Genomic DNA, 26,115 nt, shown 5'->3' on the forward strand with positions numbered 1-26,115 from the left:
CTTAGGCGTTTAATATGGGGTGTTGAGTCCATTTCGTTGAGCAAGGAGTAGCTCTTGTCTATTCCATATTTGGCTTAAGGAACTTTATCTGTGCTCATTTCAATCTCTGGTTTTATGCAGCACCCCAACTCACCTTTCCCCTTAAGCAAGCATAAGTTGGTTTTCTAAATTTGAGACCCTGTTCTGTTCTGTAATTCAGTTCCTGTGTAGCCAAGTTTCCATTCCGTGTATTACTGATATCTTATGATGTTTCTTTTTCTGTGTGACTTATTTCAGTTAGAATCATCATACCTGAATCCACTCATTGTGCTGCTAAGGGCCTGATGACACAGATTTCATTGCTGAGTGATATTGCTTTGTAAGTGAATACCACAACTTCTTTATCCATTTTTCACTTTCTGCGATGTTGAACTTGTACTGTAAACGAGGTTCTTGTAAACAGAGCCGTTTGAAACTTTGGGGTGGCTGTGTCTTTTTGATTTTAATTTCCCTAAGCTATAGGACCATAAGTGGAAGTGCCCTAGGCTCTGTTGCTTTGTTTTTTAGATGTTTCAGGAAACACCATACACTTCTCCCGAGTGGTTGTTGGCAATTTCCATCCCGCCCATCAGCATAACAAGGCTCCCAGTTCTCCATGGCCTGTCCTGCCTTTCTGGATTTTACACTTTTTTCAGATGGCCCTTTTGACCGGGGGGAAGTGAGACTTCATTGTAGTGCAGATTTCCTTTGCAAGCTTGCTTGGTTGGCCAAAAAGGGCGTATGCGTTTTTTCCTGAATATATTCAGGAAAAAACGCATACGCCCTTTTTGGCCAAGTGCATCATTGTGGACGTTCTGCCTCTTTTCCTATGCTTTCAATGCAATTCCAGTCTACCTCCTGAAATCGGTTTCCTGCAATTCTGCCCCGCTTTCAAGTCCGCTTGGCAGCCTTACTTCAGTCTATTTTTGGACGATAGCTGTCATTTATAACTCTGCAGGTTTGTGAATTACAGTGCTCCTGAGCTCCTTTCTTTAACTCGCTTTCTTGTGACCTGGCCGCAACACCGCAGGATGTCTTCAGGCCCTAATCTGGTTCTGGCACGGCACGCTGAGCCTTTGGGTAATTCCTCTTCCTGGTGGGAAATGAGAGTTAAATTTGCCCATCCAGACACCTCCAGCTAGTCTCTCATTGGTTCTCGCTATTCCTGTTCATCTTCCACAGAAATTGCAAACTGGGCTAAACAGGAGGTTAAAGGGACTGACTCTCCAAGTGGGGAGAGTGTTAGTAAAGTGTCTGGAATGTTGCACCCGAGTACCAGGGTACGAAAACTGAGACATATTTGAACACGTCTCCCGATCACATGGTTGATCATACTCTAGGTTCCACATGCATGTTTTAGCTGAAGGAAGAATACCTTAAACCTGGGTAGTTGAAACCCGTGGAATGGGTACCATGCAATATGACTTCAAAGGGTCTTCATTTGCTCACAGAACCTCTCCAATCCTATCACTGCTGCGTTTATGCCCCTGTACACATGCTTGATTCTCTTTCAGAGACATAGCAATCCATAGGTTTGAAGATACTTACTAGTCAGGTACATTCTTAGGCGTTTAATATGCGGTGTTGAGTCCATTTCGTTGAGCAAGGAGTAGCTCTTGTCTATTCCATATTTGGCTTAAGGAACTTTATCTGTGCTCATTTCAATCTCTGGTTTTATGCAGCACCCCAACTCACCTTTACCCTTAAGCAAGCATAAGTTGGTTTTCTAAATTTGAGACCCTGTTCTGTTCTGTAATTCAGTTCCTGTGTAGCCAAGTTTCCATTCCGTGTATTACTGATATCTTATGATGTTTCTTTTTCTGTGTGACTTATTTCAGGTAGAATCATCATACCTGAATCCACTCATTGTGCTGCTAAGGGCCTGATGACACAGATTTCATTGCTGAGTGATATTGCTTTGTAAGTAAATACCACAACTTCTTTATCCATTTTTCACTTTCTGCGATGTTGAACTTGTACTGTAAACGAGGTTCTTGTAAACAGAGGCGTCCCAAACTTTGGGGTGGCTGTGTCTTTTTGATTTTAATTTCCCTAAGCTATAGGACCATAAGTGGAAGTGCCCTAGGCTCTGTTGCTTTGTTTTTTAGATGTTTCAGGAAACACCATACACTTCTCCTGAGTGTCTGTTGGTAATTTACATCCCGCCCATCAGCATAACAAGGCTCCCAGTTCTCCATGGCCTGTCCTGCCTTTCTGGATTTTACACTTTTTTCAGATGGCCCTTTTGACCGGGGGGTAGTGAGACTTCATTGTAGTGCAGATTTCCTTTGCAAGCTTGCTTGGTTGGCCAAAAAGGGCGTATGCGTTTTTTCCTGAATATATTCAGGAAAAAACGCATACACACTTTTTGGCCAAGTGCATCATTGTGGACGTTCTGCCTCTTTTCCTATGCTTTCAATGCAATTCCAGTCTACCTCCTGAAATCGGTTTCCTGCAATTCTGCCCCGCTTTCAAGTCCTCTTGGCAGCCTTACTTCAGTCTATTTTTGGACGATAGCTGTCATTTATAACTCTGCAGGTTTGTGAATTACAGTGCCCCTGAGCTCCTTTCTTCAACTCGCTTTCTTGTGACCTGGCCGCAACACCGCAGGATGGCTTCAGGCCCTAATCTGGTTCCGGCACGGCACGCTGAGCCTTTGGTTATTTCCTCTTCCTGGTGGGAAATGAGAGTTAAATTTGCCCGTCCAGACACCTCCAGCTAGTCTCTCATTGGTTCTCACTATTCCTGTTCATCTTCCAAGAAATTGCAAACTGGGCCAAACAGGAGGTTAAAGGCGCTGACTCTCCAAGTGGGGAGAGTGTTAGTAAAGCGTCTGGAATGTTGCACCCGAGTACCAGGGGAGGAAATCTGAGACATATTTGAACACGTCTCCCGTTCACATGGTTGATCATACTTGGGTTCCACATGCATCTTTTAGCTGAAGGAAGAATACCTTAAACCTGGGTAGTTGAAACCCGTGGAATGGGTACCATGCAATATGACTTCAAAGGGTCTTCATTTGCTCACGAACCTCTCCAATCCTATCACTGCTGCGTTTATGCCCCTGTACACATGCTTGATTCTCTTTCGGAGACATAGCAATCCATAGGTTTTAAGATACTTACTAGTCAGGTACATTCTTAGACGTTTAATATGCGGTGTTGAGTCCATTTCGTTGAGCAAGGAGTAGCTCTTGTCTATTCCATATTTGGCTTAAGGAACTTTATCTGTGCTCATTTCAATCTCTGGTTTTATGCAGCACCCCAACTCACCTTTACCCTTAAGGAAGCATAAGTTGGTTTTCTAAATTTGAGACCCTGTTCTGTTCTGTAATTCAGTTCCTGTGTAGCCAAGTTTCCATTCCGTGTATTAGTGATATCTTATGATGTTTCTTTTTCTGTGTGACTTATTTCAGTTAGAATCATCGTACCTGAATCCACTCATTATGATGCTACGGGCCTGATGACATAGATTTCATTGCTGAGTGATACTGCATTGTACGTAAGTACCACAAGTTCTTTATCCATTTTTCACTTTCTGCGATGTTGAACTTGTACTGTAAACGAGGTTCTTGTAAACAGAGCCGTTCCAAACATTGGGGTGGCTGTGTCTTTTTGAATTTAATTTCCCTAAGCTATAGGACCATAAGTGGAAGTGCCCTAGGTTCTGTTGCTTTGTTTTTTAGATGTTTCAGGAAACACCATACACTTCTCCCGAGTGGTTGTTGGCAATTTACATCCCGCCCATCAGCATAACAAGGCTCCCAGTTCTCCATGGCCTGTCCTGCCTTTCTGGATTTTACACTTTTTTCAGATGGCCCTTTTGACTGGGGGGAAGTGAGACTTCATTGTAGTGCAGATTTCCTTTGCAAGCTTGCTTGGTTGGCCAAAAAGGGCGTATGCGATTTTTTCTGAATATATTCAGGAAAAAACGCATACGCCCTTTTTGGCCAAGTGCATCATTGTGGACGTTCTGCCTCTTTTCCTATGCTTTCAATGCAATTCCAGTCTACCTCCTGAAATCGGTTTCCTGCAATTCTGCCCCGCTTTCAAGTCCTCTTGGCAGCCTTACTTCAGTCTATTTTTGGACGATAGCTGTCATTTATAACTCTGCAGGTTTGTGAATTACAGTGCCCCTGAGCTCCTTTCTTCAACTCGCTTTCTTTTGAGCTGGCCGCAACACTGCAGGATGGCTTCAGGCCCTAATCTGGTCCGGCACGGCACACTGAGCCTTTGGTTATTTCCTCTTCCTGGTGGGAAATGAGAGTTAAATTTGCCCGTCCAGACACCTCCAGCTAGCCTCTCATTGGTTCTCGCTATTCCTGTTCATCTTCCGCAGAAATTGCAAACTGGGCCAAACAGGAGGTTAAAGGCGCTGACTTTCCAAGTGGGGAGAGTGTTAGTAAAGCGTCTGGAATGTTGCACCCGAGTACCAGGGGAGGAAAACTGAGACATATTTGAACATGTCTCCCATTCACATGGTTGATCATACTTGGGTTCCACATGCATGTTTTAGCTGAGGAAGAATACCTAAAACCTGGGTAGTTGAAACCCGTGGAATGGGTACCATGCAATATGACTTCAAAGGGTCTTCATTTGCTCACCGAACCTCTCCAATCCTATCACTGCTGCGTTTATGCCCCTGTACACATGCTTGATTCTCCTTCGGAGACATAGCAATCCATAGGTTTTAAGATACTTACTAGTCAGGTACATTCTTAGGCGTTTAATATGCGGTGTTGAGTCCATTTCGTTGAGCAAGGAGTAGCTCTTGTCTATTCCATATTTGGCTTAAGGAACTTTATCTGTGCTCATTTCAATCTCTGGTTTTATGCAGCACCCCAACTCACCTTTACCCTTAAGCAAGCATAAGTTGGTTTTCTAAATTTGAGACCCTGTTCTGTTCTGTAATTCAGTTCCTGTGTAGCCAAGTTTCCATTCCGTGTATTACTGATATCTTATGATGTTTCTTTTTCTGTGTGACTTATTTCAGTTAGAATCATCATACCTGAATCCACTCATTGTGCTGCTAAGGGCCTGATGACACAGATTTCATTGCTGAGTGATATTGCTTTGTAAGTAAATACCACAACTTCTTTATCCATTTTTCACTTTCTGCGATGTTGAACTTGTACTGTAAACGAGGTTCTTGTAAACAGAGGCGTCCCAAACTTTGGGGTGGCTGTGTCTTTTTGATTTTAATTTCCCTAAGCTATAGGACCATAAGTGGAAGTGCCCTAGGCTCTGTTGCTTTGTTTTTTAGATGTTTCAGGAAACACCATACACTTCTCCTGAGTGTCTGTTGGTGCGGCGAGCCGCTTCTGACCAGCAGAATAACGAGTCACCACACGCAAGATTCTTCTCGTATCACACTTTATTGGAGCACAGCTTAGTTGAAGAAAGATGGAAGGAAGACCCTACGCAGCAGAATATGGCAGGCTTTATACTGGCCAGCAGGTCCACACAATAGCCCTGGATTGGTGTGTGTCAGTACATGTGACAATATATTGCTACGCCTACAATCCACGGGATGCACGCGTGGCGCCTTACGCGGCACTCCCGGGTAGTGCAAGCAAGATGCAACAATGTAACTTCGCCTTCCTCTGGACCAAGAATCCAGCTCCTTCCTGGCGGCGTCCCACATCTCCCCCTTTTTCTTTATGTCCTTAGACCACACAACTGTCGCCCGTACAAGTCTTGCCCCCAAGGGGACATGGCTGTTCAAGGGCTATTGTCATGGGCGGCAGAAATCACCCTCCCATAGTGCAATGCTGCTTACAGCGCGGGGTGCAAGGGCTGATTTCGCAGAGGCTCCCACTAGGAGTGCAATGGCTCATGGCCATCCTGTGCAGGGGCAACCATTAGGACTTGTTTAGCAGGGAGATCCAGGCACCGGCAGGCTGGCCGTTTTCAATGGCCACCAAGGCTTGCATCAACATGATCTTTTGTGTGTGTGACCTACGTTTCAGACGACACACCAACCATAGGCATAGTGCAATCCCCACTGCACAAAGGATGCCAAAAGCCCCCATGCCTACCCATTCTTTAAAGAAAAGAAAAGTAGAGGATAGCCATGAAGCAAAATTCCCAAAAGAAACAGGGTGTAACTCGGTAGTATTAAGATGAATAATCTGTAATCGTTGTTCAAACAGCAGTCTCTCTGCTTCTGCGGACCAATTTCCTTTTAAATATTCTCCAATCAATTTACTTTGGTTCAAGCGTCCTATAATTTTATAGGGAGTAACACAAAGATGATTAAATTTAGCAACACAACCAAGCTGAAGCATATCATACAATTCTTCAAAGGCATCCTCCAGCAAATCCATCCGTTGATTTAAAGATAAAATGCCAGCATGCAGATGTGTATTAAAACGATTCTGATTTTCTAATGCTAGCGACGTTTGCTTTACTATATCGTTAATTACAGCAGCTGATTGTACCTGATTCACCATTGCTGCAGCAGCAGTGGCGGCCGCCGTCACAGAAGCAGTTAAGGCAATTATAAGTGCAGCAGTAATCCCAAAATCCCGCCGCTGCCTCACCAAATTAACTAATGGAAAAGTAGCGGGATCTGCCTTAACTGGAATGGGAACAAATGTAGGTATACGTAGTACTACAGCAGTCTGCACGATTGTTCCATTCCAACATTGTGAAATCCAGCAAGAAACGCCCTTATTACATCCTTCTGTATCATTAGACAATAAAAACATAAAAGGGGGTTGTACACATATCATAGCTGCAGGCTTGGAATAATTATACAAAGAATTTAGTATATTACGTAATGCTACATTGTTTCTTTAAATGTCCTGGTTTTCCACAATGGAAACAATTCCCAGACCGCACAGGATCTTGCATACCTTTAGCAGCTGCCATTATCGCAGCAGCGAGCCCTGCATTAGACAAAGGGCCTCCAATCTCCCTGCAAGCTTTCATCCACACTTCAATGTCCTTTCCTTTAAAAGGTGTAATGGCTCGGCGGCATTCTTTTGTACATTGTTCATAAACAAGTTGTTTCACTAGAGGCATCGCCTCATTCACATTACCAAAAATTCTTCCCGCCGCTTCCATCATCCGGGCTACAAAATCAGAAAATGGCTCTGTGCCTCCCTGTATTATTTTTGTTAAATTCCCTGAGACCTCCCCTTTATTTGGGAGGGCTCGCCATGCACGCATATTAATCTCATTTATTTGATTATAAACTTGTACAGGGAACACAGTCTGATTATTCATCCACTGTCCTTGGCCTAATAACATATCTACATTCCAGGCAGGCTGCCCATTGGCAGCATTTTCCCTCGCTTGACTGTGAGCCAAATCAGAAACAATAGACTTCCAGTCTAAATATTGCCCCATCGTTAAACACGCACGAGCAATATCTTGCCAGTCAGTAGGGGTCAAGGCATTTCTTGTAAGCCGTTGCAAAAGCATAATAGTATAGTTAGCAGAAATGCCATCTCGTTTGGAAGCTTCTGCAAGATCTCTAATTAATTTATGATCTATCATATCATAATATCGCTGGCGTGTAGCCGGATCTTCAAAGACTGGAAATGCATTGGACAAAGAAGAAAAAGGAACTTGGTACCAAGCCTCGCGGGGAATAAAAGTACTTTTCGGGGGAGGAATGGAAGGCGCAGAACACCTAGGTTGAGCAGCACTCCCTAAGGCAGGGGACAAAGCCCCAAAAGGGCCATAATGCTCCTCCTCATATTTTGCAGCAGCTTCTGCCAACTCTGCAGCGTCAGCAGGATCCAGCTCCTCATCATCTGATAAATACATGGCTTGCAAGCCAGACAATAGTGGATACAATGATTCTCGCCCAGTCTCTTGGGCGTCTGGTTGTTTAGATTTTAACTTTTTCTTAACACACATTTTCTCCTTATTATTTACTAATTCTTTTTTTGTAGGCCTATCATCTGTAGCTTTATGACTGCCTGCTTCAGAAGCACTATCTTGATATGACCGCAAAACTTGCGTCGCTTGTTTCACTATGTCTGTACACTTTCCCTCCTTCAAACAAGATCTAACTAAATTCCACAAAGGGAAAGTCCCACAGCACAGCTTACCCTCCTCATGAAAACGGTGCAAATCCTTTCCTAATTTCTCCCATGAAGGGATAGTCAAAGTACCTGAAACTCCAAACCATGGCGCTGCTTGATCTATATCATTCAGTAAACGGCCAATAGTCTTGTGAGATAACACCAACCCCCGATCCCGTAAAAGTAGCTGTATCGGCTCATAAAAATTTGCCGTGGGGTTAACAGGAGTATTCCCCATCATGTACTTTTACTGACCTTCACTAAAAGATTAACACCATTACACACAACAAGATAGTGCAAGGCACAGAAGCTACGTACCGGCAAAATTACCGGTTCACTCCGTGTGTCGAGTTCTGAATCGCTCCTCCATGCAGGGCGCGAAGTTCCCGGGTTTCGGCACCACTTGCGGCGAGCCGCTTCTGACCAGCAGAATAACGAGTCACCACACGCAAGATTCTTCTCGTATCACACTTTATTGGAGCACAGCTTAGTTGAAGAAAGATGGAAGGAAGACCCTACGCAGCAGAATATGGCAGGCTTTATACTGGCCAGCAGGTCCACACAATAGCCCTGGATTGGTGTGTGTCAGTACATGTGACAATATATTGCTACGCCTACAATCCACGGGATGCACGCGTGGCGCCTTACGCGGCACTCCCGGGTAGTGCAAGCAAGATGCAACAATGTAACTTCGCCTTCCTCTGGACCAAGAATCCAGCTCCTTCCTGGCGGCGTCCCACATGTTGGTAATTTACATCCCGCCCATCAGCATAACAAGGCTCCCAGTTCTCCATGGCCTGTCCTGCCTTTCTGGATTTTACACTTTTTTCAGATGGCCCTTTTGACCGGGGGGAAGTGAGACTTCATTGTAGTGCAGATTTCCTTTGCAAGCTTGCTTGGTTGGCCAAAAAGGGCGTATGCGTTTTTTCCTGAATATATTCAGGAAAAAACGCATACGCCCTTTTTGGCCAAGTGCATCATTGTGGACGTTCTGCCTCTTTTCCTATGCTTTCAATGCAATTCCAGTCTACCTCCTGAAATCGGTTTCCTGCAATTCTGCCCCGCTTTCAAGTCCTCTTGGCAGCCTTACTTCAGTCTATTTTTGGACGATAGCTGTCATTTATAACTCTGCAGGTTTGTGAATTACAGTGCCCCTGAGCTCCTTTCTTCAACTCGCTTTCTTGTGACCTGGCCGCAACACCGCAGGATGGCTTCAGGCCCTAATCTGGTTCCGGCACGGCACGCTGAGCCTTTGGTTATTTCCTCTTCCTGGTGGGAAATGAGAGTTAAATTTGCCCGTCCAGACACCTCCAGCTAGTCTCTCATTGGTTCTCACTATTCCTGTTGATCTTCCAAGAAATTGCAAACTGGGCCAAACAGGAGGTTAAAGGCGCTGACTCTCCAAGTGGGGAGAGTGTTAGTAAAGCGTCTGGAATGTTGCACCCGAGTACCAGGGGAGGAAATCTGAGACATATTTGAACACGTCTCCCGTTCACATGGTTGATCATACTTGGGTTCCACATGCATCTTTTAGCTGAAGGAAGAATACCTTAAACCTGGGTAGTTGAAACCCGTGGAATGGGTACCATGCAATATGACTTCAAAGGGTCTTCATTTGCTCACGAACCTCTCCAATCCTATCACTGCTGCGTTTATGCCCCTGTACACATGCTTGATTCTCTTTCGGAGACATAGCAATCCATAGGTTTTAAGATACTTACTAGTCAGGTACATTCTTAGACGTTTAATATGCGGTGTTGAGTCCATTTCGTTGAGCAAGGAGTAGCTCTTGTCTATTCCATATTTGGCTTAAGGAACTTTATCTGTGCTCATTTCAATCTCTGGTTTTATGCAGCACCCCAACTCACCTTTACCCTTAAGGAAGCATAAGTTGGTTTTCTAAATTTGAGACCCTGTTCTGTTCTGTAATTCAGTTCCTGTGTAGCCAAGTTTCCATTCCGTGTACTACTGATATCTTATGATGTTTCTTTTTCTGTGTGACTTATTTCAGTTAGAATCATCGTACCTGAATCCACTCATTATGATGCTACGGGCCTGATGACATAGATTTCATTGCTGAGTGATACTGCATTGTACGTAAGTACCACAAGTTCTTTATCCATTTTTCACTTTCTGCGATGTTGAACTTGTACTGTAAACGAGGTTCTTGTAAACAGAGCCGTTCCAAACATTGGGGTGGCTGTGTCTTTTTGAATTTAATTTCCCTAAGCTATAGGACCATAAGTGGAAGTGCCCTAGGTTCTGTTGCTTTGTTTTTTAGATGTTTCAGGAAACACCATACACTTCTCCCGAGTGGTTGTTGGCAATTTACATCCCGCCCATCAGCATAACAAGGCTCCCAGTTCTCCATGGCCTGTCCTGCCTTTCTGGATTTTACACTATTTTCAGATGGCCCTTTTGACTGGGGGGAAGTGAGACTTCATTGTAGTGCAGATTTCCTTTGCAAGCTTGCTTGGTTGGCCAAAAAGGGCGTATGCGATTTTTTCTGAATATATTCAGGAAAAAACGCATACGCCCTTTTTGGCCAAGTGCATCATTGTGGACGTTCTGCCTCTTTTCCTATGCTTTCAATGCAATTCCAGTCTACCTCCTGAAATCGGTTTCCTGCAATTCTGCCCCGCTTTCAAGTCCTCTTGGCAGCCTTACTTCAGTCTATTTTTGGACGATAGCTGTCATTTATAACTCTGCAGGTTTGTGAATTACAGTGCCCCTGAGCTCCTTTCTTCAACTCGCTTTCTTTTGAGCTGGCCGCAACACTGCAGGATGGCTTCAGGCCCTAATCTGGTCCGGCACGGCACACTGAGCCTTTGGTTATTTCCTCTTCCTGGTGGGAAATGAGAGTTAAATTTGCCCGTCCAGACACCTCCAGCTAGCCTCTCATTGGTTCTCGCTATTCCTGTTCATCTTCCGCAGAAATTGCAAACTGGGCCAAACAGGAGGTTAAAGGCGCTGACTTTCCAAGTGGGGAGAGTGTTAGTAAAGCGTCTGGAATGTTGCACCCGAGTACCAGGGGAGGAAAACTGAGACATATTTGAACATGTCTCCCATTCACATGGTTGATGATACTTGGGTTCCACATGCATGTTTTAGCTGAGGAAGAATACCTAAAACCTGGGTAGTTGAAACCCGTGTAATGGGTACCATGCAATATGACTTCAAAGGGTCTTCATTTGCTCACCGAACCTCTTCAATCCTATCACTGCTGCGTTTATGCCCCTGTACACATGCTTGCTTCTCTTTCGGAGACATAGCAATCCATAGGTTTGAAGATACTTACTAGTCAGGTACATTCTTAGGCGTTTAATATGCGGTGTTGAGTCCATTTCGTTGAGCAAGGAGTAGCTCTTGTCTATTCCATATTTGGCTTAAGGAACTTTATCTGTGCTCATTTCAATCTCTGGTTTTATGCAGCACCCCAACTCACCTTTCCCCTTAAGCAAGCATAAGTTGGTTTTCTAAATTTGAGACCCTGTTCTGTTCTGTAATTCAGTTCCTGTGTAGCCAAGTTTCCATTCCGTGTATTACTGATATCTTATGATGTTTCTTTTTCTGTGTGACTTATTTCAGTTAGAATCATCATACCTGAATCCACTCATTGTGCTGCTAAGGGCCTGATGACACAGATTTCATTGCTGAGTGATATTGCTTTGTAAGTAAATACCACAACTTCTTTATCCATTTTTCACTTTCTGCGATGTTGAACTTGTACTGTAAACGAGGTTCTTGTAAACAGAGGCGTCCCAAACTTTGGGGTGGCTGTGTCTTTTTGATTTTAATTTCCCTAAGCTATAGGCCCATAAGTGGAAGTGCCCTAGGCTCTGTTGCTTTGTTTTTTAGATGTTTCAGGAAACACCATACACTTCTCCTGAGTGTCTGTTGGTAATTTACATCCCGCCCATCAGCATAACAAGGCTCCCAGTTCTCCATGGCCTGTCCTGCCTTTCTGGATTTTACACTTTTTTCAGATGGCCCTTTTGACCGGGGGGAAGTGAGACTTCATTGTAGTGCAGATTTCCTTTGCAAGCTTGCTTGGTTGGCCAAAAAGGGCGTATGCGTTTTTTCCTGAATATATTCAGGAAAAAACGCATACGCCCTTTTTGGCCAAGTGCATCATTGTGGACGTTCTGCCTCTTTTCCTATGCTTTCAATGCAATTCCAGTCTACCTCCTGAAATCGGTTTCCTGCAATTCTGCCCCGCTTTCAAGTCCTCTTGGCAGCCTTACTTCAGTCTATTTTTGGACGATAGCTGTCATTTATAACTCTGCAGGTTTGTGAATTACAGTGCCCCTGAGCTCCTTTCTTCAACTCGCTTTCTTGTGACCTGGCCGCAACACCGCAGGATGGCTTCAGGCCATAATCTGGTTCCGGCACGGCACGCTGAGCCTTTGGTTATTTCCTCTTCCTGGTGGGAAATGAGAGTTAAATTTGCCCGTCCAGACACCTCCAGCTAGTCTCTCATTGGTTCTCACTATTCCTGTTCATCTTCCAAGAAATTGCAAACTGGGCCAAACAGGAGGTTAAAGGCGCTGACTCTCCAAGTGGGGAGAGTGTTAGTAAAGCGTCTGGAATGTTGCACCCGAGTACCAGGGGAGGAAATCTGAGACATATTTGAACACGTCTCCCGTTCACATGGTTGATCATACTTGGGTTCCACATGCATCTTTTAGCTGAAGGAAGAATACCTTAAACCTGGGTAGTTGAAACCCGTGGAATGGGTACCATGCAATATGACTTCAAAGGGTCTTCATTTGCTCACGAACCTCTCCAATCCTATCACTGCTGCGTTTATGCCCCTGTACACATGCTTGATTCTCTTTCGGAGACATAGCAATCCATAGGTTTTAAGATACTTACTAGTCAGGTACATTCTTAGACGTTTAATATGCGGTGTTGAGTCCATTTCGTTGAGCAAGGAGTAGCTCTTGTCTATTCCATATTTGGCTTAAGGAACTTTATCTGTGCTCATTTCAATCTCTGGTTTTATGCAGCACCCCAACTCACCTTTACCCTTAAGCAAGCATAAGTTGGTTTTCTAAATTTGAGACCCTGTTCTGTTCTGTAATTCAGTTCCTGTGTAGCCAAGTTTCCATTCCGTGTATTACTGATATCTTATGATGTTTCTTTTTCTGTGTGACTTATTTCAGTTAGAATCATCATACCTGAATCCACTCATTGTGCTGCTAAGGGCCTGATGACACAGATTTCATTGCTGAGTGATATTGCTTTGTAAGTAAATACCACAACTTCTTTATCCATTTTTCACTTTCTGCGATGTTGAACTTGTACTGTAAACGAGGTTCTTGTAAACAGAGCCGTTCCAAACTTTGGGGTGGCTGTGTCTTTTTGATTTTAATTTCCCTAAGCTATAGGACCATAAGTTGGAGTGCCCTAGGTTCTGTTGCTTTGTTTTTTAGATGTTTCAGGAAACACCATACACTTCTCCCGAGTGGTTGTTGGCAATTTACATCCCGCCCATCAGCATAACAAGGCTCCCAGTTCTCCATGGCCTGTCCTGCCTTTCTGGATTTTACACTTTTTTCAGATGGCCCTTTTGACCGGGGGGAAGTGAGACTTCATTGTAGTGCAGATTTCCTTTGCAAGCTTGCTTGGTTGGCCAAAAAGGGCATATGCGTTTTTTCCTGAATATATTCAGGAAAAAACGCATACGCCTTTTTTGGCCAAGTGCATCATTGTGGACGTTCTGCCTCTTTTCCTATGCTTTCAATGCAATTCCAGTCTACCTCCTGAAATCGGTTTCCTGCAATTCTGCTCCGCTTTCAAGTCCTCTTGGCAGCCATACTTCAGTCTATTTTTGGACGATAGCTGTCATTTATAACTCTGCAGGTTTGTGAATTACAGTGCCCCTGAGCTCCTTTCTTCAACTCGCTTTCTTTTGAGCTGGCCGCAACACCGCAGGATGGCTTCAGGCCCTAATCTGGTTCCGGTACGGCACGCTGAGCCTTTGGTTATTTCCTCTTCCTGGTGGGAAATGTGAGTTAAATTTGCCCGTCCAGACACCTCCAGCTAGCCTCTCATTGGTTCTCGCTATTCCTGTTCATCTTCCGCAGAAATTGCAAACTGGGCCAAACAGGAGGTTAAAGGCGCTGACTCTCCAAGTGGGGAGAGTGTTAGTAAAGCGTCTGGAATGTTGCACCCGAGTACCAGGGGAGGAAAACTGAGACATATTTGAACACGTCTCCCAATCACATGGTTGATCATACTCTAGGTTCCACATGCATGTTTTAGCTGAAGGAAGAATACCTAAAACCTGGGTAGTTGAAACCCGTGTAATGGGTACCATGCAATATGACTTCAAAGGGTCTTCATTTGCTCACCGAACCTCTCCAATCCTATCACTGCTGCGTTTATGCCCCTGTACACATGCTTGATTCTCCTTCGGAGACATAGCAATCCATAGGTTTTAAGATACTTACTAGTCAGGTACATTCTTAGGCGTTTAATATGCGGTGTTGAGTCCATTTCGTTGAGCAAGGAGTAGCTCTTGTCTATTCCATATTTGGCTTAAGGAACTTTATCTGTGCTCATTTCAATCTCTGGTTTTATGCAGCACCCCAACTCACCTTTACCCTTAAGCAAGCATAAGTTGGTTTTCTAAATTTGAGACCCTGTTCTGTTCTGTAATTCAGTTCCTGTGTAGCCAAGTTTCCATTCCGTGTATTACTGATATCTTATGATGTTTCTTTTTCTGTGTGACTTATTTCAGTTAGAATCATCATACCTGAATCCACTCATTGTGCTGCTAAGGGCCTGATGACATAGATTTCATTGCTGAGTGATATTGCTTTGTAAGTGAATACCACAACTTCTTTATCCATTTTTCACTTTCTGCGATGTTGAACTTGTACTGTAAACGAGGTTCTTGTAAACAGAGCCGTTTGAAACTTTGGGGTGGCTGTGTCTTTTTGATTTTAATTTCCCTAAGCTATAGGACCATAAGTGGAAGTGCCCTAGGCTCTGTTGCTTTGTTTTTTAGATGTTTCAGGAAACACCATACACTTCTCCCGAGTGGTTGTTGGCAATTTCCATCCCGCCCATCAGCATAACAAGGCTCCCAGTTCTCCATGGCCTGTCCTGCCTTTCTGGATTTTACACTTTTTTCAGATGGCCCTTTTGACCGGGGGGAAGTGAGACTTCATTGTAGTGCAGATTTCATTTGCAAGCTTGCTTGGTTGGCCAAAAAGGGCGTATGCGTTTTTTCCTGAATATATTCAGGAAAAAACGCATACGCCCTTTTTGGCCAAGTGCATCATTGTGGACGTTCTGCCTCTTTTCCTATGCTTTCAATGCAATTCCAGTCTACCTCCTGAAATCGGTTTCCTGCAATTCTGCCCCGCTTTCAAGTCCTCTTGGCAGCCTTACTTCAGTATATTTTGGACGATAGCTGTCATTTATAACTCTGCAGGTTTGTGAGTTACAGTGCCCCTGAGCTCCTTTCTTCAACTCGCTTTCTTTTGAGCTGGCCGCAACACCGCAGGATGGCTTCAGGCCCTAATCTGGTTCCGGCACGGCACACTGAGCCTTTGGTTATTTCCTCTTCCTGGTGGGAAATGAGAGTTAAATTTGCCCGTTCAGACACCTCCAGCTAGCCTCTCATTGGTTCTCGCTATTCCTGTTCATCTTCCGCAGAAATTGCAAACTGGGCCAAACAGGAGGTTAAAGGCGCTGACTCTCCAAGTGGGGAGAGTGTTAGTAAAGCGTCTGGAATGTTGTACCCGAGTACCAGGGGAGGAAAACTGAGACATATTTGAACACGTCTCCCATTCACATGGTTGATCATACTTGGGTTCCACATGCATGTTTTAGCTGAAGGAAGAATACCTAAAACCTGGGTAGTTGAAACCCGTGGAATGGGTACCATGCAATATGACTTCAAAGCGTCTTCATTTGCGCACCGAACCTCTCCAATCCTATCACTGCTGCGTTTATGCCCCTGTACACATGCTTGATTCTCTTTCGGAGACATAGCAATCCATAGGTTTTAAGATACTTACTAGTCAGGTACATTCTTAGGCGTTTAATATGGGGTGTTGAGTCCATTTCGTTGAGCAAGGAGTAGCTCTTGTCTATTCCATATTTGGCTTAAGGAACTTTATCTGTGCTCATTTCAATCTCTGGTTTTATGCTGCACCCCAACTCACCTTTACCCTTAAGCAAGCATAAGTTGGTTTTCTAAATTTGAGACCCTGTTCTGTTCTGTAATTCAGTTCCTGTGTAGCCAAGTTTACATTCCGTGTATTACTGATATCTTATGATGTTTCTTTTTCTGTGTGACTTACTTCAGTTAGAATCATCATACCTGAATCCACTCATTGTGCTGCTAAGGGCCTGATGACACAGATTTCATTGCTGAGTGATATTGCTTTGTAAGTAAATACCACAACTTCTTTATCCATTTTTCACTTTCTGCGATGTTGAACTTGTACTGTAAAAGAGGTTCTTGTAAACAGAGGCGTCCCAAACTTTGGGGTGGCTGTGTCTTTTTGATTTTAATTTCCCTAAGCTATAGGACCATAAGTGGAAGTGCCCTAGGTTCTGTTGCTTTGTTTTTTAGATGTTTCAGGAAACACCATACACTTCTCCCGAGTGGTTGTTGGCAATTTACATGCCGCCCGTCAGCATAACAAGGCTCCCAGTTCTCCATGGCCTGTCCTGCCTTTCTGGATTTTACACTTTTTTCAGATGGCCCTTTTGACCGGGGGGAAGTGAGACTTCATTGTAGTGCAGATTTCCTTTGCAAGCTTGCTTGGTTGGCCAAAAAGGGCGTATGCGTTTTTTCCTGAATATATTCAGGAAAAAACGCATACGCCCTTTTTGGCCAAGTGCATCATTGTGGACGTTCTGCCTCTTTTCCTATGCTTTCAATGCAATTCCAGTCTACCTCCTGAAATCGGTTTCCTGCAATTCTGCCCCGCTTTCAAGTCCTCTTGGCAGCCTTACTTCAGTCTATTTTTGGACGATAGCTGTCATTTATAACTCTGCAGGGTTGTGAATTACAGTGCCCCTGAGCTCCTTTCTTCAACTCGCTTTCTTGTGACCTGGCCGCAACACCGCAGGATGGCTTCAGGCCCTAATCTGGTTCCGGTACGGCACGCTGAGCCTTTGGTTATTTCCTCTTCCTGGTGGGAAATGAGAGTTAAATTTGCCCGTCCAGACACCTCCAGCTAGCCTCTCATTGGTTCTCGCTATTCCTGTTCATCTTCCGCAGAAATTGCAAACTGTGCCAAACAGGAGGTTAAAGGCGCTGACTCTCCAAGTGGGGGAGTGTTAGTAAAGCGTCTGGAATGTTGCACCCGAGTACCAGGGGAGGAAAACTGAGACATATTTGAACACGTCTCCCAATCACATGGTTGATCATACTCTAGGTTCCACTTGCATGTTTTAGCTGAAGGAAGAATACCTAAAACCTGGGTAGTTGAAACCCGTGTAATGGGTACCATGCAATATGACTTCAAAGGGTCTTCATTTGCTCACCGAACCTCTCCAATCCTATCACTGCTGCGTTTATGCCCCTGTACACATGCTTGATTCTCCTTCAGAGACATAGCAATCCATAGGTTTTAAGATACTTACTAGTCAGGTACATTCTTAGGCGTTTAATATGCGGTGTTGAGTCCATTTCGTTGAGCAAGGAGTAGCTCTTGTCTATTCCATATTTGGCTTAAGGAACTTTATCTGTGCTCATATCAATCTCTGGTTTTATGCAGCACCCCAACTCACCTTTACCCTTAAGCAAGCATAAGTTGGTTTTCTAAATTTGAGACCCTGTTCTGTTCTGTAATTCAGTTCCTGTGTAGCCAAGTTTCCATTCCGTGTATTACTGATATCTTATGATGTTTCTTTTTCTGTGTGACTTATTTCAGTTAGAATCATCATACCTGAATCCACTCATTGTGCTACTAAGGGCCTGATGACATAGATTTCATTGCTGAGTGATATTGCTTTGTAAGTGAATACCACAACTTCTTTATCCATTTTTCACTTTCTGCGATGTTGAACTTGTACTGTAAACGAGGTTCTTGTAAACAGAGCCGTTTGAAACTTTGGGGTGGCTGTGTCTTTTTGATTTTAATTTCCCTAAGCTATAGGACCATAAGTGGAAGTGCCCTAGGCTCTGTTGCTTTGTTTTTTAGATGTTTCAGGAAACACCATACACTTCTCCCGAGTGGTTGTTGGCAATTTCCATCCCGCCCATCAGCATAACAAGGCTCCCAGTTCTCCATGGCCTGTCCTGCCTTTCTGGATTTTACACTTTTTTCAGATGGCCCTTTTGACCGGGGGGAAGTGAGACTTCATTGTAGTGCAGATTTCCTTTGCAAGCTTGCTTGGTTGGCCAAAAAGGGCGTATGCGTTTTTTCCTGAATATATTCAGGAAAAAACGCATACGCCCTTTTTGGCCAAGTGCATCATTGTGGACGTTCTGCCTCTTTTCCTATGCTTTCAATGCAATTCCAGTCTACCTCCTGAAATCGGTTTCCTGCAATTCTGCCCCGCTTTCAAGTCCTCTTGGCAGCCTTACTTCAGTCTATTTTTGGACGATAGCTGTCATTTATAACTCTGCAGGTTTGTGAATTACAGTGCCCCTGAGCTCCTTTCTTCAACTCGCTTTCTTGTGACCTGGCCGCAACACCGCAGGATGGCTTCAGGCCCTAATCTGTTTCCGGCACGGCACGCTGAGCCTTTGGTTATTTCCTCTTCCTGGAGGGAAATGAAAGTTAAATTTGCCCGTCCAGACACCTCCAGCTAGTCTCTCATTGGTTCTCGCTATTCCTGTTCATCTTCCAAGAAATTGCAAACTGGGCCAAACAGGAGGTTAAAGGCGCTGACTCTCCAAGTGGGGAGAGTGTTAGTAAAGTGTCTGGAATGTTGCACCCGAGTACCAGGGGAGGAAAACTGAGACATATTTGAACACATCTCCCGTTCACATGGTTGATCATACTTGGGTTCCACATGCATCTTTTAGCTGAAGGAAGAATACCTTAAACCTGTGTATTTGAAACCCGTGGAATGGGTACCATGCAATATGACTTCAAAGGGTCTTCATTTGCTCACCGAACCTCTCCAATCCTATCACTGCTGCGTTTATGCCCCTGTACACATGCTTGATTCTCTTTCGGAGACATAGCAATCCATAGGTTTTAAAATACTTACTAGTCAGGTACATTCTTAGGCGTTTAATATGCGGTGTTGAGTCCATTTCGTTGAGCAAGGAGTAGCTCTTGTCTATTCCATATTTGGCTTAAGGAACTTTATCTGTGCTCATTTCAATCTCTGGTTTTATGCAGCACCCCAACTCACCTTTACCCTTAAGCAAGCATAAGTTGGTTTTCTAAATTTGAGACCCTGTTCTGTTCTGTAATTCAGTTCCTGTGTAGCCAAGTTTACATTCCGTGTATTACTGATATCTTATGATGTTTCATTTTCTGTGTGACTTATTTCAGTTAGAATCATCATACCTGAATCCACTCATTGTGCTGGTAAGGGCCTGAAGACACAGATTTCATTGCTGAGTGATATTGCTTTGTAAGTAAATACCACAACTTTTTTATCCATTTTTCACTTTCTGCAATGTTGAACTTGTACTGTAAACGAGGTTCTTGTAAACAGAGCCATTCGAAACTTTGGGGTGGCTGTGTCTTTTTGATTTTAAATTCCCTAAGCTATAGGACCATAAGTGGAAGTGACCTAGGCTCTGTTGCTTTGTTTTTTAGATGTTTCAGGAAACACCATACACTTCTCCTGAGTGTCTGTTGGTAGTTTACATCCCGCCCATCAGCATAACAAGGCTCCCAGTTCTCCATGGCCTGTCCTGCCTTTCTGGATTTTACACTTTTTTCAGATGGCCCTTTTGACCGGGGGGAAGTGAGACTTCATTGTAGTGCAGATTTCCTTTGCAAGCTAGCTTGGTTGGCCAAAAAGGGCGTATGCGTTTTTTCCTGAATATATTCAGGAAAAAACGCATACGCCCTTTTTGGCCAAGTGCATCATTGTGGACGTTCTGCCTCTTTTCCTATGCTTTCAATGCAATTCCAGTCTACCTCCTGAAATCGGTTTCCTACAATTCTGCTCCGCTTTCAAGTCCTCTTGGCAGCCTTACTTCAGTATATTTTGGGACGATAGCTGTCATTTATAACTCTGCAGGTTTGTGAATTACAGTGCCCCTGAGCTCCTTTCTTCAACTCGCTTTCTTTTGAGCTGGCCGCAACACCGCAGAATGGCTTCAGGCCCTAATCTGGTTCCGGTACGGCACGCTGAGCCTTTGGTTATTTCCTCTTCCTGGTGGGAAATGAGAGTTAAATTTGCCCGTCCAGACACCTCCAGCTAGCCTCTCATTGGTTCTCGCTATTCCTGTTCATCTTCCGCAGAAATTGCAAACTGTGCCAAACAGGAGGTTAAAGGCGCTGACTCTCCAAGTGGGGAGAGTGTTAGTAAAGCGTCTGGAATGTTGCACCCGAGTACCAGGGGAGGAAAACTGAGACATATTTGAACACGTCTCCCGTTCACATGGTTGATCATACTCTGGGTTCCACATGCATGTTTTAGCTGAAGGAAGAATACCTTAAACCTGGAGAGTTGAGACCCGTGTAATGGGTACCATGCAATATGACTTCAAAGGGTCTTCATTTGCTCACTGAACCTCTCCAATCCTATCACTGCTGCGTTTATACCCCTGTACACATGCTTGATTCTCTTTTGGAGACATAGCAATCCATAGGTTTTAAGATACTTACTAGTCAGGTACATTCTTAGGCGTTTAATATGGGGTTTTGAGTCCATTTCGTTGAGCAAGGAGTAGCTCTTGTCTATTCCATATTTGGCTTAAGGAACTTTATCTGTACTCATTTCAATCTCTGGTTTTATGCAGCACACCAAATCACCTTTCCCCTTAAGCAAGCATAAGTTGGTTTTCTAAATTTGAGACCCTGTTCTGTTTTGGAATGCAGTTCCTGTGTAGCCAAGTTTACATTCCGTGTATTAGTGATATCTTATGATGTTTCTTTTTCTGTGTGACTTATTTCAGTTAGAATCATCGTACCTGAATCCACTCATTATGCTGCTACGGGCCTGATGACATAGATTTCATTGCTGAGTGATACTGCATTGTACGTAAGTACCACAAGTTCTTTATCCATTTTTCACTTTCTGTGATGTTGAACTTGTACTGTAAACGAGGTTCTTGTAAACAGAGCCGTTCCAAACTTTGGGGTGGCTGTGTCTTTTTGATTTTAATTTCCCTAAGCTATAGGACCATAAGTGGAAGTGCCCTAGGCTCTGTTGCTTTGTTTTTTAGATGTTTCAGGAAACACCATACACTTCTCCCGAGTGGTTGTTGGCAATTTACATCCCGCCCATCAGCATAACAAGGCTCCCAGTTCTCCATGGCCTGTCCTGCCTTTCTGGATTTTACACTTTTTTCAGATGGCCCTTTTGACCGGGGGGGAAGTGAGACTTCATTGTAGTGCAGATTTCCTTTGCAAGCTTGCTTGGTTGGCCAAAAAGGGCGTATGCGTTTTTTTCTGAATATATTCAGGAAAAAACGCATACGCCCTTTTTGGCCAAGTGCATCATTGTGGACGTTCTGCCTCTTTTCCTATGCTTTCAATGCAATTCCAGTCTACCTCCTGAAATCGGTTTCCTGCAATTCTGCCCCGCTTTCAAGTCCTCTTGGCAGCCTTACTTCAGTCTATTTTTGGACGATAGCTGTCATTTATAACTCTGCAGGTTTGTGAATTACAGTGCCCCTGAGCTCCTTTCTTCAACTCGCTTTCTTGTGACCTGGCCGCAACACCGCAGGATGGCTTCAGGCCCTAATCTGGTTCCGGCACGGCATGCTGAGCCTTTGGTTATTTCCTCTTCCTGGTGGGAAATGAGAGTTAAATTTGCCCGTCCAGACACCTCCAGCTAGTCTCTCATTGGTTGTCGCTATTCCTGTTCATCTTCCGCAGAAATTGCAAACTGGGCCAAACAGGAGGTTAAAGGGACTGACTCTCCAAGTCGGGAGAGTGTTAGTAAAGCGTCTGGAATGTTGCACCTGAGTACCAGGGGAGGAAAACTGAGACATATTTGAACATGTCTCCCGTTCACATGGTTGATCATACTTGGGTTCCACATGCATGTTTTAGCTGAAGGAAGAATACCTTAAACCTGTGTATTTGAAAGCCGTGGAATGGGTACCATGCAATATGACTTCAAAGGGTCTTCATTTGCTCACCGAACCTCTCCAATCCTATCACTGCTGCGTTTATGCCCCTGTACACATGCTTGATTCTCTTTCGGAGACATAGCAATCCATAGGTTTTAAGATACTTACTAGTCAGGTACATTCTTAGGCGTTTAATATGCAGTGGTGAGTCCATTTCGTTGAGCAAGGAGTAGCTCTTGTCTATTCCATATTTGGCTTAAGGAACTTTATCTGTGCTCATTTCAATCTCTGGTTTTATGCAGCACCCCAACTCACCTTTACCCTTAAGCAAGCATAAGTTGGTTTTCTAAATTTGAGACCCTGTTCTGTTCTGTAACTGAGTTCCTGTTTAGCCAAGTTTACATTCCGTGTATTACTGATATCTTATGATGTTTCTTTTTCTGTGTGACTTATTTCAGTTAGAATCATCATACCTGAATCCACTCATTGTGCTGCTAAGGGCCTGATGACACAGATTTCATTGCTGAGTGACATTGCTTTGTAAGTAAATACCACAACTTCTTTATCCATTTTTCACTTTCTGCGATGTTGAACTTGTGCTGTAAACGAGGTTCTTGTAAACAGAGCCGTCCCAAACTTTGGGGTGGCTGTGTCTTTTTGATTTTAATTTCCCTAAGCTATAGGACCATAAGTGGAAGTGCCCTAGGCTCTGTTGCTTTGTTTTTTAGATGTTTCAGGAAACACCATACACTTCTCCCGAGTGTTTGTTGGCAATTTACATCCCGCCCTTCAGCATAACAAGGCTCCCAGTTCTCCATGGCCTGTCGTGCCTTTCTGCATTTTACACTTTTTTCAGATGGCCCTTTTGACCGGGGGAAGTGAGACTTCATTGTAGTGCAGATTTCCTTTGCAAGCTTGCTTGGTTGGCCAAAAAGGGCGTATGCGTTTTTTCCTGAAGGAAAAAACGCATACGCCCTTTTTGGCCAAGTGCATCATTGTGGACGTTCTGCCTCTTTTCCTATGCTTTCAATGCAATTCCAGTCTACCTCCTGAAATCGGTTTCCTGCAATTCTGCCCCGCTTTCAAGTCCTCTTGGCAGCCTTACTTCAGTCTATTTTTGGACGATAGCTGTCATTTATAACTCTGCAGGTTTGTGAATTACAGTGCCCCTGAGCTCCTTTCTTCAACTCGCTTTCTTTTGAGCTGGCCGCAACACCGCATGATGGCTTCAGGCCCTAATCTGGTTCCGGTACGGCACGCTGAGCCTTTGGTTATTTCCTCTTCCTGGTGGGAAATGAGAGTTAAATTTGCCCGTCCAGACACCTCCAGCTAGTCTCTCATTGGTTCTCGCTATTCCTGTTCATCTTCCGCAGAAATTGCAAACTGGGCCAAACAGGAGGTTAAAGGCGCTGACTCTCCAAGTGGGGATAGTGTTAGTAAAGCGTCTGGAATGTTGCACCTGAGTACCAGGGGAGGAAAACTGAGACATATTTGAACATGTCTCCCGTTCACATGGTTGATCATACTCTGGGTTCCACATGCATGTTTTAGCTGAAGGAAGAATACCTTAAACCTGGAGAGTTGAGACCCGTGTAATGGGTACCATGCAATATGACTTCAAAGGGTCTTCATTTGCTCACCTAACCTCTCCAATCCTATCACTGCTGCGTTTATGCCCCTGTACACATGCTTGATTCTCTTTCGGAGACATAGCAATCCATAGGTTTTAAGATACTTACTAGTCAGGTACATTCTTAGGCGTTTAATATGGGGTTTTGAGTCCATTTCGTTGAGCAAGGAGTAGCTCTTGTCTATTCCATATTTGGCTTAAGGAACTTTATCTGTGCTCATTGCAACCTCTGGTTTTATGCAGCACCCCAACTCACCTTTCCCCTTAAGCAAGCATAAGTTGGTTTTCTAAATTTGAGACCCTGTTCTGTTTTGGAATGCAGTTCCTGTGTAGCCAAGTTTACATTCCGTGTATTAGTGATATCTTATGATGTTTCTTTTTCTGTGTGACTTATTTCAGTTAGAATCATCGTACCTGAATCCACTCATTATGCTGCTACGGGCCTGATGACATAGATTTCATTGCTGAGAGATACTGCATTGTACGTAAGTACCACAAGTTCTTTATCCATTTTTCACTTTCTGTGATATTGAACTTGTACGGTAAATGGGGTTCTTGTAAACGGAGGAGTCCCAAATTTGGGGTGGCTGTGTCTTTTTGATTTTAAATTCCCTAAGCTATAGGACCATAAGTGGAAGTGCCCTAGGCTCTGTTGCTTTGTTTTTTAGATGTTTCAGGAAACAGCATACACTTCTCCCGAGTGGTTGTTGGCAATTTACATCCCGCCCATCAGCATAACAAGGCTCCCAGTTCTCCATGGCCTGTCCTGCCTTTCTGGATTTTACACTTTTTTCAGATGGCCCTTTTGACCGGGGAGAAGTGAAACTTCATTGTAGTGCAGATTTCCTTTGCAAGCTTGCTTGGTTGGCCAAAAAGGGCGTATGCGTTTTTTCCTGAATATATTCAGGAAAAAACGCATACGCCCTTTTTGGCCAAGTGCATCATTGTGGACGTTCTGCCTCTTTTCCTATGCTTTCAATGCAATTCCAGTCTACCTCCTGAAATCGGTTTCCTGCAATTCTGCCCCGCTTTCAAGTCCTCTTGGCAGCCTTACTTCAGTCTATTTTTGGACGATAGCTGTCATTTATAACTCTGCAGGTTTGTGAATTACAGTGCCCCTGAGCTCCTTTCTTCAACTCGCTTTCTTGTGACCTGGCCGCAACACCGCAGGATGGCTTCAGGCCCTAATCTAGTTCCGGCACGGCACGCTGAGCCTTTGGTTAATTCCTCTTCCTGGTGGGAAATGAGAGTTAAATTTGCCTGTCCAGACACCTCCAGCTAGTCTCTCATTGGTTCTCGCTATTCCTGTTCATCTTCCGCAGAAATTGCAAACTGGGCCAAACAGGAGGTTAAAGGGACTGACTCTCCAAGTGGGGAGAGTGTTAGTAAAGCGTCTGGTATGTTGCACCCGAGTACCAGGGTACGAAAACTGAGACATATTTGAACACGTCTCCCGATCGCATGGTTGATCATACTCTAGGTTCCACATGCATGTTTTAGCTGAAGGAAGAATACCTTAAACCTGGAGAGTTAAGACCCGTGTAATGGGTACCATGCAATATGACTTCAAAGGGTCTTCATTTGCTCACCGCACCTCTCCAATCCTATCACTGCTGCGTTTATGCCCCTGTACACATGCTTGATTCTCTTTCGGAGACATAGCAATCCATAGGTTTTAAGATACTTACTAGTCAGGTACATTCTTAGGCGTTTAATATGCGGTGTTGAGTCCATTTCGTTGAGCAAGGAGTAGCTCTAGTCTATTCCATATTTGACTTAAGGAACTTTATCTGTGCTCATTTCTATCTCTGGTTTTATGCAGCACCCCAACTCACCTTTACCCTTAAGCAAGCATAAGTTGGTTTTCTAAATTTGAGACCCTGTTCTGTTCTGTAATTCAGTTCCTGTGTAGCCATTTTTACATTCCGTGTATTACTGATATCTTATGATGTTACTTTTTCTGTGTGACTTATTTCAGTTAGAATCATCATACCTGAATCCACTCATTGTGCTGCTAAGGGCCTGATGACACAGATTTCATTGCTGAGTGATATTGCTTGGTAGGTAAATACCACAACTTCTTTATCCATTTTTCACTTTCTGCGATGTTGAACTTGTACTGTAAACGAGGTTCTTGTAAACAGAGCCGTTTCAAACTTTGGGGTGGCTGTGTCTTTTTGATTTTAATTTCCCTAAGCTATAGGACCATAAGTGGAAGTGCCCGAGGTTCTGTTGCTTTGTTTTTTAGAT

At 44.0% G+C, this 26,115-nt stretch overlaps 1 long non-coding RNA gene across 44 annotated transcripts in view; it reads left to right on the forward strand.

The window, feature by feature from the left end:
* The window catches only part of LOC307181137, a 3,028,377-nt gene that overhangs the window by 1,916,078 nt on the left and 1,086,184 nt on the right, over positions 1–26,115 (forward strand). The window contains exon 12 of one of the 44 annotated variants that reach the window (XR_013825979.1): positions 24,269–24,354. The exons of the other annotated variants lie outside the window; for them this stretch is intronic. This is a non-coding gene — a long non-coding RNA (uncharacterized lncRNA). The remainder of the gene's footprint in view (positions 1–24,268; positions 24,355–26,115) is intronic. 44 annotated transcript variants of the gene reach the window in all.

This window comes from Stenella coeruleoalba, assembly GCF_951394435.1.
Source record: "Stenella coeruleoalba genome assembly, contig: scaffold_39, whole genome shotgun sequence".
NCBI classification, from domain to species: domain Eukaryota; kingdom Metazoa; phylum Chordata; class Mammalia; order Artiodactyla; family Delphinidae; genus Stenella; species Stenella coeruleoalba.